We start from the raw sequence: 15,864 nt of genomic DNA on the forward strand, positions 1-15,864 counted from the left end.
CCCAGACCGGCCTTTCAGTCCCTAAGCCTCCCGGGTTATCTCGGGCCCTGACTCAAGGAGCAACCTGGAGATCTAGATTTCAGCTCCTGAGAGATGCTTCCTCAGCCTGACGGATGGCACTGGTGCCTGAAAGATTGCAAAGAAGACTTTTTCCAACTATTTGAGTTGGTCTAATAAAAGGCACCAGATTTACCCAAAGAAACTTGTCTGCTCCTGAGAGAGGAACTTTTTCTCCTGGGGAGAATAAGTGCAAGCGCAGCAGACAGCTCCACTTCAATAACTGTGTTTATTAGACCCAAGGCTGCCCAGGTAGATTTCCCCTCCAAACGATCAAGCAGTTCCTCTACCCTCAATCCAGCCCAAACCTCCTTGATCTCTAGTCTCTGCATTCAGTCTCAGATATCCTGCCTGTTCCCACTCCCATATCTATTGTCATGCTTATCTTCTTCAGCTTCTCTGGGACCCCGAGATCCCGCTCCTGCCTGTGTTTCAAGGTAATTTGCATCATCACAGATCCACACAGGAGGTGGAGGCTTCATACCAGCTATGAACTGACTGCCCAGAGGAGCGAGTTTTCCATCTATTGACTCCTCTGTGAAATCCTCTGAAATATGAACTTGCATTTCTAGTTGGCTAAACTGAAGCATGAAGCATTGTAACAACACAACCACATTTAAACCAGAAGTATTATAATAAAACCCACAGTCCATCACAGATGTGCCATATCAGGCCTTGAGGACTGGACTTGTTGACCCAGGAGCAACTTTTCAGTGCTCCTTTTCTTTTGACTCCACTTTCATTTTTGTGTTTCCATCGTCTCAGGAGCAAGATGCCCTTGAAGCAGAAAAAAAGATAACAGACCTGGTAGAAATTAGATCAGTGGTTCTCAACCTTTTGTGGACTCAAGGCATCCCCCCATAACTTGTGCAAATTTAGTGGAGTTCATTTTCAAAAACTAATTTATGTATTACAGGGCAGTGGGTGGGGGAACCACCAGGCAGGGATAAGCCCGAGCCTGTGCTATTCTGCTCATCCCCTCACACCTCCCAGTGCCCTTCAAAGGATCGGGCAGCACCCCAGAGTGTCATGTCACCGTGGTTGTGAACCGCCAATTTAGACACTATGGGACGAGACCTCCAGCAAATAGTGCAGATTTGTCCAGCTCTCCTCTAAAAACTATCTAGCCATTTGTTCAGGTGTGAAAGTCTCTGGGTAAATGACTGAGCTGAATGAAAAAAAATCTTCTTTCATGTTACGATTTCTTGCTGAAATCTTGTTACAAAATCCAGTTACCTTAGACACAGAGTATCCTTCTAAGGACCTGGGAATAAAAACACTTAAATCAAAACACTCCAAAGGAATCTTTTCACAAAAGTTTTTATTTCCCTTTCAACTTGACTTATTGTTTTCAACAGCAAACTGCAAAAAAGCATTATGCACACGTAGTGGGACTGCCAACTCTAGAAAGACGCTAAGTGTCAGCTTCAGACAGAAACCCACAAAGACAAACTCTGTACAATAAATTGGTTTTCAGTTGTTTCAAAAACGACACACTTTCTTTGGCAGGAATGAAATCTGAAGCATACAACAGAGCATTGCATTTCCTGGATTTCCATTGCATTTCCTGGATTTTTCTGCTGGTGCAGAACAAGCAACGCTGGTAGAATATGCAGAAAAATATATTTAAAACCACCTCAAATCCAATCTCTTTTTTCCTGTCTTGGGATCCTTTAGGTCAGGGTGGTCATGTCTACACGAGACACTAACTGCAAAGTAGCTTGTTACTACTGCGTAGTAGTGTTGCATGGCACGAAGCGTGACACGGCACTACTGGGCGGTAGTAACCAGCTACTGTGCAATCAGCGTCACCGAGAAGCTGTTTGGGGACGGTGATGCGCAGTAAGGACAGTTACTGCGCAGTGATTTAGCACCTGTGTATGCAAGCTCCAAATGAACGTGCAGTAACAACTGCTCAGTCAGTGTCTCGTGTAGACGTGGCCTGTGCACCTTAAAGTCCCCGAGTTGAGAGTTCATGGCCTGTGACCAGGGAGAGAATTTCTACTATTTTTCAGCACCTGCTTGTCAGAGAAGTTCTCTTCTGTGGCCGATGGTAGTGACAGCTGTGGGATACTGAAGAGTGGAACGACCCTTTCAGGACCCTGCTTTATACGTTTCCCATTCATGCTAACAGGAGTGGCTTATTTTCTTGAGATGGAAGGGGTCAGGAATAATTCAGGACTGCATCATCCCCTTCACTTCCACAAGTCAAGGGAGTGGGACACAAATCCACTGGGTTTCTCTGGGAAGGCCCAGCGCAGGGGAGCTGTGGGACTGGAGCACTGTTATTGGTAATGCAGCAATACTTAAGTCTTAACTGAGATAGGAGCTCCACGACACTGCACCTGTACAAAACACATGCCAAGACCGAGCCCCTTCCATGAAGAACCGACAGTCCAAACGCGCAAGACAAAGGACGACCAGGGAAACGGACACTGCTGCGAAGTGAAGCATCACAGCAAGCAACTGCCTGAGCAGTAAATAAAATCCAGGTTACCCAAAACATTCAAATAAGCTGTGAATATTTCATCTGAGAGGGTAGATAACCAACAGAAGAATTTACCCTGGGACGGGATAAAACCTGCATCACTTGTGATCCTTAAACAAACAAAGGGTTAGTCTTTTGGGGGGGAAAACCCAGAAATCGTGGGCCTGAGAACAGAATTATAAGCAAAAATGCAATGGCCTGTGCTATAGTAGATGACTATCTATTATAGTCTATCTACTTTTATTGGAGTAGTATCTCCAATAAAATGAATTACTGACTCGACTGACCTCACTGACAAAAATCCCATAGACTTCAATGAACCCAGGATGGCATCCAGTGAGTCTGGGGACCCAGTGACATTGGAATGGTAAATCCTGTGATTTGGTTTACTTATTTGAGCTCATCACTACTCCTAACTCCAGCCAATCCCACACCTGATCGAGGTGAGGGCAAACCACACCTGCCATGACAAAACAAGGGAACTAGAACAAGAGCCAAATAAAAGCATGAAACTTCAGTCTAACAGTGGACCTGGACTTTTTGTCAACAGGCTTTCCCAGGAACAGTTTCTCCTGTGTTTTCTTAGGTGCCCTCTTTCCTCCTCTCCCTCCAACTGCTAACATCTCTCCTCATCTTTATTTGTTTGCATTGTTAATTTTGTAAGACCAGGGGACCTTTCTTCTCCTTAGTCTGTCTAGTGACATGTGCACTCCTAGCACTATGCACTTACCAAAGGAATGCACATAAACACTGGGCATTCACAAAAACATGTAAAGCACCCAAAATTAAGTGCTTCATTAGAGACCGGCTGCATAATAAACGGATAAGTCCCAGAATTGTTCTAACTAATTAAGCAGTTCTCTTGAGATGTTTGACAATTTTTACCAAGTTGATAAATGGGTCACCACAATTAGTGGCACTGCAAGCCTTGATTAGTTATGAGAAGAAAGCATTGCTGTTGGTCTAAAACAAAGCAAGCCGATTGGCGCTACAAAGGAGAACTGAGTCTACTATATTCATATTTAAAGATGAATATAATATCATATTTAAAGATGAATAAAAGCCATGTAGAATAGAAACTATTCTAGAAACTCTAACCCAATTCACTGTGTCATCTCTCTGTCTGAGGATCAGATTGCAAGCATTTTGGGACAGGGACTGTCTATTTGTCTTCATTGAGTTCAACCTAATTCCTAGGTGCTGCTACAATAGAAATAATAAGTAAAACAAATAACAATGACAATTTCTCAGGCCTCAGCAAAGCAGTATGCAACTTTTATATGAGGCTCTTCATCTTATTAACTGCTGGGTATCTTAGCTTTCCCCTTTTCTGAATGCAGGTTCATGGATTTTCTTTTAGAGCAGTGGTTTTCAACCATTTTTCATTTGCGGACCCCTAAATCATTCGGAATGGAGGTGCAGACCCCTTCGGAAACTTCAAATGGAGCTGCAGACCCCTTTAAATTGTTAAGTGTGGGTATTCACATAGTTCAACTTTGGCAGACCTCTTAGACTTAGTCTGTGGACCCCAGGGGTCTGTGGACCACAGGTTAAAAACCACTGCTTTAGAGGATGAGTGGAACAGAGAAAGATAACTCAACATTGCTCAGGGCCTGCTCCCTGAGGTCCAGGGCCTCTGCACACTCACTCATTCCAGCATAACACGAGTGCAAATCAGGACTGTATCACTGTGCATGCTCTGAGCTAGAGTAAACAGCAGCCCAAGATGTAGGGCAAAAGAAAACTGTTCACCATCCTTTCCATTGTAGCAGCTGGCTTTCCAGTAGGCTTCTGAGTTTGGGATGGAGGGAAGGGGGAGCACTCTGTCAAGAGAGGTTTCTGTTGGTAATCTTAAGGGAAATTGTTTAAGTAAAGATTGCTATAGTTGAGACCAGTAAATATTAAATCCCATCCTTGGTATTCATGAAACTATTCACTCTCACAATGACTTGCTTGGGGCCTGCTCCAGGAGATCAGTATCCACTGAAGGGCTCGCTCGGGCAGAGGTCTGAGAGTGCCGGAGATCTAAATGCACAGCTCAGGAGGGCAAATTATCCAGCCCAAAGGGAGAAATAGATCTTCATACAGCACATGCGGGCAATATTTTTCCGTACCGCAGGTAGGCTGGCAAATGCAGGTTCCCAGATTGTTGTACTGATCTGGAATAAATTAGGGCTGAAGAAAGAAGCCATTGGAGAGAGAGAAGCTATGTCAACTGGGAATAGTTCATCTAACTGGCAAGCCCAATTCTACCCTTAAAAAGCTGCTAACTCTTATTCCTCTGCATTCTTTCCCTTTCTAAGCCACATAGCCGAGGTATGGGGTAGGATATACAGTTTTGCTTGCTCTGCCACTGGTGGAACTGGAGTCATGACATTAACTACATGAAAAACTTGAAGGACATTTTGGAGCTTTGAATTATTGCATAGAAACCCACTTGTACCCATAGCATATGAGCCTATGACTCTCAGCCTACACCCAGCTCCACTTCCCTACCTGCCAGAAGAGGTCAGAATAGGGCCCTACCAATACTTTACAATCCATTTTCAGACGTTTTCATAGATTTCATAGACATTAGGGCTGGAAGGGACCTCGGAAGATCACTGAGTCCAGCCCCCTGCCCAAAGGGCAGGAAGTCAGCTGTGGTCATAGGATCCCAGCAAGATAAGCATCCAGTTTCATCTTGAAGGTGTTCAATGAAGGCGCTTGAACCACCTCCGGTGGTTTTAACAGGTTCCATTAAATATCAGGCTTGAAGCATTAAACAAGAGGCAAAACTCACTTCTATTTGGGTGCTTACCTTTTATTATTTTATTCCTTTCTTTGTATAAAGATGAATTACTGTAAACCAGAGAGAGTTAAGCCTGTTGATGTAATATTAATTTGTACTCAGCAGCATAATTATCTCCTTCTCAGTAAATATGAAAAGATTAATAGAAGCGTGTCTGTTTGCTCAGTTTACAAATGAAAACTATCACCTCCTTCCACAATCCCTCAGAAAAAATACAGCCACTGACGCATGTTTGCCGTGATTCAAATGCAGAGATTAAATAATAATAAAATAATTAAATAGCAGCAAAGATTAATTAATAGCAAGACAGCGCTGAATTAAAAATAACATCAATTCTGAGCAGAACAGCAGGGAGGGAGGGAGGGGGAAAGAGAGGTGGAGCAGGAAGGCCTGAATGCCTTTCTTGGACCGCTGCTTTTACTTCACTTTGTAGAAGGCAGGCAAGAATCAAGGGGGCCCTCATTGGAAATGCATAGATGGACAGAGAGATTATAAACTAATACACCCAAAGAAAGGGTCGGACTGACATTCATGGTTTATAAGGAACTTGGACTATCCTGAATGATATGGGGCATGCATATTAATGCTACATGTGCGTATTAACGCAATGCGATAAACTCTGGTGCTTATCGTGCCGGAGTGTATTGCCCCCATGCACTGTGTTTACACATGTACCTGGGACCACAGCACATTGAGCTGAGTCAGAGCAGTCCTGGCTGGCAGGGGGATCGGGGGACCAGCCTGCTAGCCTAGGGCTGCTCCAACTTGACTTAACATGCTGGAGGGGCTGCCTGGGGCCTGAGGGTGCTTCAGTGCAGGGCTAGCCAGCAGCCAGCCCCCACACTGAAGCACCCTCATGGCTCCAACCAACCCCCTCAGCATCTATACATGAGCTGCTGTGGAGTAAAAAACTCTGCAGCAGAATAGTACTAGTATTTACAAGCACTACCTAGCTGTGGAATTTATTAGTTTACTCCAGCTGAACAGCCCTGCACATGTAGACGCTGAGATGTTTACTGGGGAGCTAATTAGTCTACTCTGCAGCAAACTCATGTAGACACACCCATGGGAATGTTAACACATGAATAAACTAGCCAGCTAGCTAATGCCAGCTAGAGCCAGAGCAGGAAATAACTACTAAAAAAACCAAAGCAACAGAAATCCAAAATCAAAGTCAAATCTACAAGGAAAGATGGTCCTTAATCCTGCTGACCTTGACAATTCTCTTTCCATGTAAATATAATTATTGTAATTGGACAGGAAGATTGTGTCTTCATTTTTTTCCCCAACCTGTTTAAATCTACTAATGAGGGAGTTTCCCAAAAGAATTAAGGCCTGCACCTCAATAAGGAACGGGCCCCAGGCTGGGGAAGAAGCAACAAGAAAACATGAACGGGAGTACCACCAGAGGGACAGAACGAGGGACAGAGAAGGGAATCTTAATGCACACCCTGACAACATCTGCCTTCAGATGGAGTTCATGACAAGGAGCCTCCTAGACCAGTGGTCACCAACCAGTGGATCTCGATCTACCAGTAGATCTTGGAGCCTCTTGCAATAGATATCAGAGCCAATCTGAGGCTCGGGTGGAGGGCTGAGTGCCTGCACGCATGCACACATGCACCCCAGCCCAGCAGGTCAGTCCGTGGGGCAGGGAAGGGGCGGGGGCTAGATTGGGGCCCCCGCAGTAAGTTGCAGGACCAGGGGTAACTTGAGTGGGGCCCCGGCCAGGTGGGACTTACCTGCTGGGCAGGCGTGCTCCCAAATAACTTTTTCTAGAAGAACACTCCTTAGATCTACAGATTAGGAACCAGTCATTAAAAACCCTTTGTCCTTCTCCCTCACAACAGATGGCTCACAGATTTACATATTACCAACGCCAGCAGGACCTTTCAGGGATGTATTTGGTAGCCGTGTTGGTCTGAGACAAAAAGAAATGCAACAATCTAGTACTCGTGGTACAGAAATGATACCTTTATTAGACCAACCAGGAAATCACAAAAACAAAAACAAAAAAGGACTTTGTGATGAACTAGTTGGACTTCCTGCATAACACAAGACTTCCCTGAGCAGATTCCTGCTTGAACTAGGCTACGACTTTTAGGGAAAAAAAATCTTGCCTCTTTGTAAAGTTCTAGTGATGGAGACTCCATAGCTTTTGCCAAGCAGTTCCAATCACTAATTCCCTTGGCTGATAAAAATCCAGCACCTTAGTTGTAGTCTGAATTTATCTCGCTTCAAATTCTAGCCATTGCATCTTCTGAGACCAAGTATCTCCTTAACCGTCCCTTTGATAAGCCGAGTAGGCATTCAAGGAGCTCAGTCTCGCTATGAGACGCACTTCCCACCGTTCTAATCATCCGGACATGAACCCTCAGGGACTGGACTCAATGATCCAGGAGACCCCTTCCAACCCCACATTCCCATTTATCAACATCCTTCCTGAGTAGTGGACTCCATTGTGGGTGCTGTGTTTCAGCAGTCACTGATGACAAATACAGAGGTAATAAAGCTCCCTGTTTCTATTCAATGTGCCTTTTTTTGGGCTGATGTGGAGGTTTTAGAACCAGACTGGCTGTTCAGCTGAACAAAATCCACAAAACAAATACCCCAGGTGAGTATCAGCAACAGTTTTGTGTTTCCCCATCAATGAGCCTCAACCCCCTTCTGTAGAGGCAGCTATAAAAGCCTCCCTGTCCATCCAGTCCTCATGCTCTCTGCTGAGACTTCCAACAGAGATGATGGCCAGCGTCAGCGTTCCTGGGAGTTTTGTGATGTAGACAGCTGCGTGCACCCCGACCAGCTCATTTAATCAGCCATGAAACAGACATCATATGGCAATATCTTGTCCATGTCTCACAGCCAGATTCACGTGGGCTTGCCAGAAGTGAAAGGCCAGAGAGAGTGAAAGAGATCAGAAAAAATTCAAAGCTATGGACTGTGTAGCCCAGTGATTCTCAACCCACACGGCAGGGGAACCCAGGGTTGCCACCAGATCCTTTGAAGGGTGCCCCATGGTGTGAAGAGAGAAGAAGATAAGCTAAACAAATAAGGTAGGCTCAGGCTTGTCCCAGCCTGGATGATCCCCCACCCCTATTGTCACCCCACCCCCTGTGTAAGGGGACAAGCATTATAATATATAAAATAGCTTTTGAAAATGGGGGCCACTTAATCCACAAAAGTTATGGAGGGTTGACTCAAGTGCAACCAGGTTGAGAACCACTGGCATAGCATCTTGTGGAGAAGGTGAAGTATCGAATCAGGTGCAAGAGCTACTTTTCCATTCTAAATTCGGTTCTGGTTTCTGCATCTCAAAAAAGATGTAGTAAAATTAGAAAAGGTACAGAGAGGGGCGACCAAGATGAACATGGGCCAACAATGCGGGGTCAAGGTTGGCAGGGCTAACTGGACCCTATCGTGCATCCACAGGTGCATCACAAATAGGGCCAAGGAGGTGATCCTCCCCCTCTACGCAACACTGGTCAGGCCACAGCTGGAGTACTGTGTCCAGTTCTGGGTGCCCCACTTCAAGAGGGATGTGGACAACATTGAGAGGGTCCAGAGGAGGGCCACCCGCATGATCCGGGGACAGCAGGGCAGACCTTACAGTGAGAAGCTGCGGGACTTGAACCTGTTCAGCCTTCACAAGAGAAGGCTGAGGGGGGACCTGGTGACTGTCTATAAACTCACTAGGGGGGGACCAGAAGGGTTTGGGGGAGACCTTGTTTCCCCCAGCGCCCCCTGGGATAACAAGAAATAACGGCCACAAGTTGTTGGAGAGTAGGTTCAGATTAGATATCCGTAGGAACTACTTCACAGTCAGGGCGGCTAGGATCTGGAACCAACTTCCAAGGGAAATGGTGCTGGCTCCTACTCTGGGGGTCTTTAAGAAGCGGCTCGATGCCTACATGGCTGGGGTCACTTGAGCCCAGTTTCTCTCCTACCCAGGCAGGGGGTCGGACTTGAAGATCTACAAGGTCCCTTCCGACCCTACTTCTATGATTCTATGACCAAAAATGATCAGCAGTATGAAGCAACTGCCATACCGGAAGAGACTAAAACAGGTAGGGCTCTTCAGTTTGGAGAGGAGAAGGCCAAGGGAGAATATGATAGAAAGCTATAAAATCATGAAGGGTAAAGACAAAGTGAATAGAAAACTGGTATTTACCAAGTCCTTCTGGGATATGAAAATGAAGGGGCACACATTGCAATTAGTAGGAGACAGGCTTAAAACAAAAGAAAGTACTTTTTTACGCAACACGTAGTTAACTTGTGGAATTCACTGTCACAGGAAGTTGTAGTGGCAGATAGCACAGCCAGATTCAAAAAGAGACTAGGGACACTAGATGTATTAATAGCTATTAAACAGAAGAGTTGGAAGTTTCCTCTGGCATCTCTATAATGATGGTGGATGCCAGGAAGGGTAATGACCAGGGCATAGGTCACTCTAGATATACCCTTTTCAATGCTCACCCTCTAAAGCATTTTGTTCCTGACACTGTCAGAGACAGAATATTAAACTAGCTGGACCACTGGTCTGACCCACTATGGCACCTCTTATGTTATTATGTTTTTTTTTAATTTACCCAAAGCCTTAAGCAGCTGGATGGGAGCGAGAGGAGTCATGGAAACCAACACTTACAGAAATGAAAAAGCCATATGTTGGTAATAGGCTTGAATCTCTCCTGTCAATGAGTCCTCCTCTCCATTCCTGGGGTGCAGAGACTGGTACAAATAAACCAATCTGCTGAAAATCCATAAGAACCCAAAAAGGATCATTACAGTAATGTAATGTTCTCAGCAGAGCACTCAAGAGCTGCAACTGATGGCTCAAACAGCCACATCCTAAAGCCTCTGTGTAGGAGGAATCACTAAAACATGAAAATATGACTGAGATCATTACAGAGGCATTGGTTTGAAAGATTATTTTTTGTTTTTTTGAGGGACAAGTTAAAGAAAAGAACTTTTGAAAGGAAAAGGAGAAAAACCCTGTGAAACATAGAAATTGGATTGTGTCCTGTGCAACAGGATTCACGCCAGCTAGTTTATTAGATTTCATGGGGAACGCAAGGGTAAAATCTAGTTTCAAGTTAAATAAATTTGTTATTTAAATAAATCTATAAAATGAAGTGTATGTCTGCATGTTCGCTTATAACTCGAGAAGGGCTAGTCCTACCTACTCTAAACCTTTCAAAATCACTGAATACCACCTGAAGAAAATTATAGGCGAGCTATTTTTCACTTGACCCTTTTCGGGGCTTCGAGTGACTATTTAAGGGCACGATGCTTTTCACACGGACAGTTATATGTGGCTTACTCCAGAGTTGATAATCGAAGAGGGTTGTACAGTATATACTGGCGCCAACAGGAAATACCGCAAAAACTGTTTACAAAGAAGGTCTACCATAAAGATCATTCATTTGGAGGTCATTTGGAATGTTGCTCTACATTAAATATTAAGTGTTAAATACATTGTATGTTCTTTAAAAATACACAATATTTTTTACCTAAATATGTTGTACTAAGTTCTTTGAAAATAAACAGATGCTTCAATTACAAAAATAACAACCTGGGTGAAGAACGGGTCCTTCCACTAGTGAAAAAAGAAAAGGAAAAAAAAAATCAAACAGCCTTAGAAAATAGTAATATACATGAAGGTCTGGCCACAGCGAGTAAAGACCCTGAACCTTAAACACACACACACATGCATACACACGTATGCAAAACTAAGCTCACACATCTCTTTACAGACTAAAGGATGTAATTCTCCATCGTCTTGAACCTTACAGTGAAATCACATGCATTGAATGTATTCTGGAAGCTTTTTATACCCAATCTGAAGAGGGATAAGGCAATATCTCCCCTGCAAAAAAGAAGAAAAGTGTGGGTTTACACTGAGACAGCAAATGAGAGGCTGTTTTAATATGAAATCCGTGTAGGTGTAGGTATAAGGCACTGTAGGTTTTACCTTAATGAACGACTTTTTACACTTCCACCTTCAGTTGATCATGACTAGCTATGCTGAAGAAGAAACAACCGTGTCCTGTCTCCACTAGATTTTACATCAAGGTCTACATTAGGCAATTGTGGGATCCTCACCAGCATGATCCCTACCACTGTCATGTGAAGTGTCCAAATATGTCCAAATTCTCAACGTATTCATCTTACCAAAATCCACTGTATAGCAAAGAAATATTACTCTCATTTTATAAATGAGAAACTGGATCACAGAGAAATTAAGTGACTTGCCCAAAAACTGGAAAGCCTGTGATGTAAAGCCTGGTAAAGTCTGGGAAGTAAACACAGGTCTCTCTTCTCCCAAGCCAGTGCTCCGACCACTAAGCAATCCTTCCTTATGCTTCAAAGCTAAAAAAAGTTTATCTTCCAAAGCCAGCATTTTCCTAATAAAATTCTGAATTTCCAAAATGTTGATGCTGGTGCTTGACAATACAGTCCTGGGGCATTTTGCAAGTTTTTAATGAAACTGGACTAGTGTTTGCCAAGCCCACGGAAATGTCCACCTTAGGTTTCACAGTGAATCATTTCACACATCCAAAGTCACAACTAGTGCATCGTAGGGGAGATGCAACTCCTGACTACCCTCACTGAACTTAACCGCATCTATATCAAGCAGAGTTTTGTCCAAGTTAGACTTCGTTGATATAAAGATATAAAATTAAATCTTGTTATCAAACAGAATCTGCATTTCACCAATATGGCAATATGTTTCCAGTGATACACAGGTGAATGGAAGCAGCACTGTTATGTTTCAACACTTCCCAGTTTCTGCCGTTAGCAAAGAGACACGGTGGGTGTGTATACACAGGATGCTTTACTGTGCAGTAGACTATTCTACCAAGTAAGCATACTAAAAAGCTACAGCGCAGTAAATCAGTCTACTGCACAGTTAGCTAGTACCTGTAATTACAGGTACTAAACTGCGCAGTAGGAATTGTGCAGATGCTGGCCAGGAGCAAATTTGCTCCCTGTTGGCCACACCAGTAGGGGCGTCCAGTCCTGGTGCTGCTCAGCTCCTAGCTCCCTCCAGGAGTCAGGAGCTGATCAGCGCAGGGACTGGGTCCCTCTCTGCTCCCCCCAGTCCCGGAGCTGTGGAGTTCCTGGCTCCCCACAGAAGCAGCAGCTGAGCAGTGCCGGGACTCTTCCTTTCCCGCTCAGTCGGGGGCTGACTGGGACCTGTCCCACCAGTGAGACAGCTAGCAGCAAGCCCCTGGCTGTGCAGGGAATCCCCTCTTAGCCAGGGGCAGCCAGGAGCTGTCCTACCGGTGGGGCAGCTAGCAGAAAATCTGCTCCCAAGAGGGAACACATGTAAACGTGCTCCTGGGTAGGCTTACCATGTAATATTTTTACTGCACAGTAAGCCTACTTTGAACTAATAGTATGTGTAGATGCGCCCAGTTATAGTCATGCTATATAGAAATCAATATACATGCATACTTCTGTCACATCTTGCCTCTCTGTAAAATGAAGATCATTACACTGCCTTCCACTTTAACAGTGTTGTGACACTAGATTAATTAGACTTGCTAGAAATTCAGAGTAGCATGATTATTCACTCTATTATCTCTTTTTTCCTCCTTTCCATTACTTATCTTTCGCCTCTTGGACCTGGTTGTTTTCATTATAAGGCTGATTTTCAGATAATTTGAATAAGTATATTAATCCACTGTTATCCCCAAGTACATTAGCTTCATATTTCTTATAAGTAAGATTTAGAATTCCTAGAGATCCATAAGACACTTGTCTACATTCTCTCCTAATGCACAGGGATTTCCGAGACCTTTTCCCTTTATTCTTAGCATTCAGTCCTGTATTAATTTTCTTCTACTTGGATTATTTTTAACTTCCAGGAGTTCTCTCTGGGTATGTTTGAAACTAACACCCACCAACTCACATTCAGTCAGTAAAGCATTAGCAGTAAAGCAATAGCAATCCTTAAACATGCTTAGGTTTCCTCTAGTGCTTTTCCTCCCTAGATCTTGAAGGCTGCAAATAGACACTGCATTTATGCTGGGATAAACCAGTTTATCCTGGGACAAAATGCAATCGTACAAATGTCCGTGTCCATTATTCCACCTTAAAAAAGGTTCCCTGCTAAGAGGCAGTAACAGCTTATCCCTGCAAAGTAGGTCTGTAGAGTTATCCTGGGATTACATCTTTGATTAATATCTTTGAATCAATGGCAGAAAAGCAGTGCATTCAGCCACTCACTGAACCCTGATTAGAAGGGTGATGTGTGTACATGCCAACCTTGGGATATTTTTATTCCAGGACAAATGCAGGTACAGCTTATCCACTGATACATGCTACATCTGCTCCTAGCCAAAGGGCTTTACAAAGGGGGTGAACATTATCCTGATGGGAACCAGAGGCATAGAAGGAAGGAGTGACTCTTGGCTCAATGGCACAGTCAGAAATAGACCTTAAGTATAGCAGCTACTTACAAATCCTCTTTTTTCCATTCAAAGCCTTTTGTGAGCTCAGTAGAACTGGGAGCATCTATTTATTCTATGTCTGTGCAGCACTTAGCTCAGTGAGATGGACAGTCCATGACGGGCTTTCAGACACTATCATAATGCAATTGCAGGCAGCCATGGATCCCAACATCAGACCCCCACAACATTTGCTTCAAGCCTATCATTGCTTATAGCTGTTAGTCCCTCATTTGGTGACAGTCCTCATTTGGTGACACCATTAAAATTATGTAACTATTAAAGTTGTCATCAGATCAAAGTATTTTTCTTCCCATTACCCGGTCTATTACTTCTGGTAGCCACTTCAAACTAGCTCCACACATCAGCACAATCTATAGCCAATTAAGCAACCACTTCCAAGGGGCTTCTTCAGAAATGGTATTTTAATGATGCCTATCAGATGGTCAGTTTATTTGGTGCTGAATTAAAAATGTATTAACTGTAACTTGCATTCATTTCCTGGCCAGTTTGAGAGGACCTTAGAGGAGACTGGACAGTCACCTTGCTAGGGTCACCTGACCCCAGCTGTCCTTCCTGCCTGGTGCAGGGGGCTGGACCTGATGATCTTCCAAGGCCCCTTCCAGCCCCTTACAATCTATGAATCTATGGATATGAAGCCTCAGAAAGCTAAATAAGCCCCCAGTCAGATAAATTCACAAAATGTTATAGCTTAGTTCTGAATGTGGCAGACAGACACTGGGTCTATATTTCATCCCATGTAACTGATAGACAATGGAATAAAATTTTATATTTGGCATGAAGTCACTGGACTTGCATTTTATCAAACAAATTCAAATTCCCATGCAATTTCAGTCTACAAGTCAAAAAGTGGCAAAGACTGAATATGAGCGGGTGCTACTTTGCTGTCACAAGACCACGTGACACCAGCAGCAGGCAGTCACATGGACGATGATGACAGTTCCAAGGGCAGTCGCTGTGTTTCACAGCTCTTATCTCCTTGTAATTAATTTTGGAACAAGCTATCATTCTTCTTACACGTCTGCAGAACTCCCAGCCTTGGATATTGTGACTTCAGATGATGTAAAATAAGCTCTCGGATCAACTTCATTGTAACTGAAGGCTTGGCTTCATGGAAAGAAGCACTGCCTTACCCAAAGTGGTGACTTCATACCAACATAGTTATTACACTGTTAAAATGTTCTGTTCTGAGCAGAGATTCTGAAATCAATTGCGACCTGACTCGCGTCAATATAGAGTGCACTGACAGATGTAGAGATGCAAGCTAAACCGATACAGATTCACAGATATTAGGGCTGGAAGGGACCTCAGAAGATCATCAAGTCCAGCCCCCCGCCTGAAGGGCAGGAAGTCAGCTGGGGTCATAGGATCCCAGCAAGATGAGCATCCAATTTACTCTTGAAGGTGTTCAATGTAGGTGCTTGAACCACCTCCGATGGCAGGCTGTTCCAGACCTTGGGGGCTCAGACAGTAAAGAAATTCTTCCTTATGTCCAGCCTGAAACGGTCTTGCAGTAGTTTATAACCGTTCGACCTAGTCATCCCTTGGGGCGCTCTGGTGAACAAATGTTCCCCCAGATACTGATGGTCACACCTGATAAACTTATAGGTGGCCATCAGATCACCCCTGAGCCTGCACTTTTCCAGGCTAAAGAGCCCCAGGGCTCTCAGCCTGTCGTCGTAAGGTCTGTTTTCCTGACCTCTGATCATGCACGTGGCTCTTCTCTGGACTCTCTCAAGCTTCTCCACATCCTTTTTGAATTGTGGGGCCCAAAACTGGACGCAGTGCTCCAGCTCTGGCCTCACCAAGGCCAAGTACAGGGGGAGAATGACGTCCCAGGATTTGCTTGAGAAGCATCCGTGGACGCAAGCCAGCATTTTGCTCACTTTACTAGCCACAGCATCACACTGCAGGCTCATGCTCATCTTGTGGTCAATGACAACCCCCAAGTCTCTTTCTTCCATAGTGCTAGCCAGCGTAGCACTGCTAAGCCTATAAGGATGCTGCAGGGTTTTCCTCCCAAGGTGGAGAGCCTTGCATTTTTCAGTGTTAAACAC

At 44.2% G+C, this 15,864-nt stretch overlaps 1 protein-coding gene across 2 annotated transcripts in view; it reads right to left on the minus strand.

The window, feature by feature from the left end:
- Window positions 1–15,864, minus strand: part of CAMK1D (calcium/calmodulin dependent protein kinase ID) — a 262,311-nt gene that overhangs the window by 217,410 nt on the left and 29,037 nt on the right. The window lies entirely within an intron of this gene.

The sequence above is a fragment of the Alligator sinensis genome, unplaced genomic scaffold (assembly GCF_000455745.1).
Source record: "Alligator sinensis unplaced genomic scaffold, ASM45574v1 scaffold1216_1, whole genome shotgun sequence".
NCBI lineage: Eukaryota > Metazoa > Chordata > Crocodylia > Alligatoridae > Alligator > Alligator sinensis.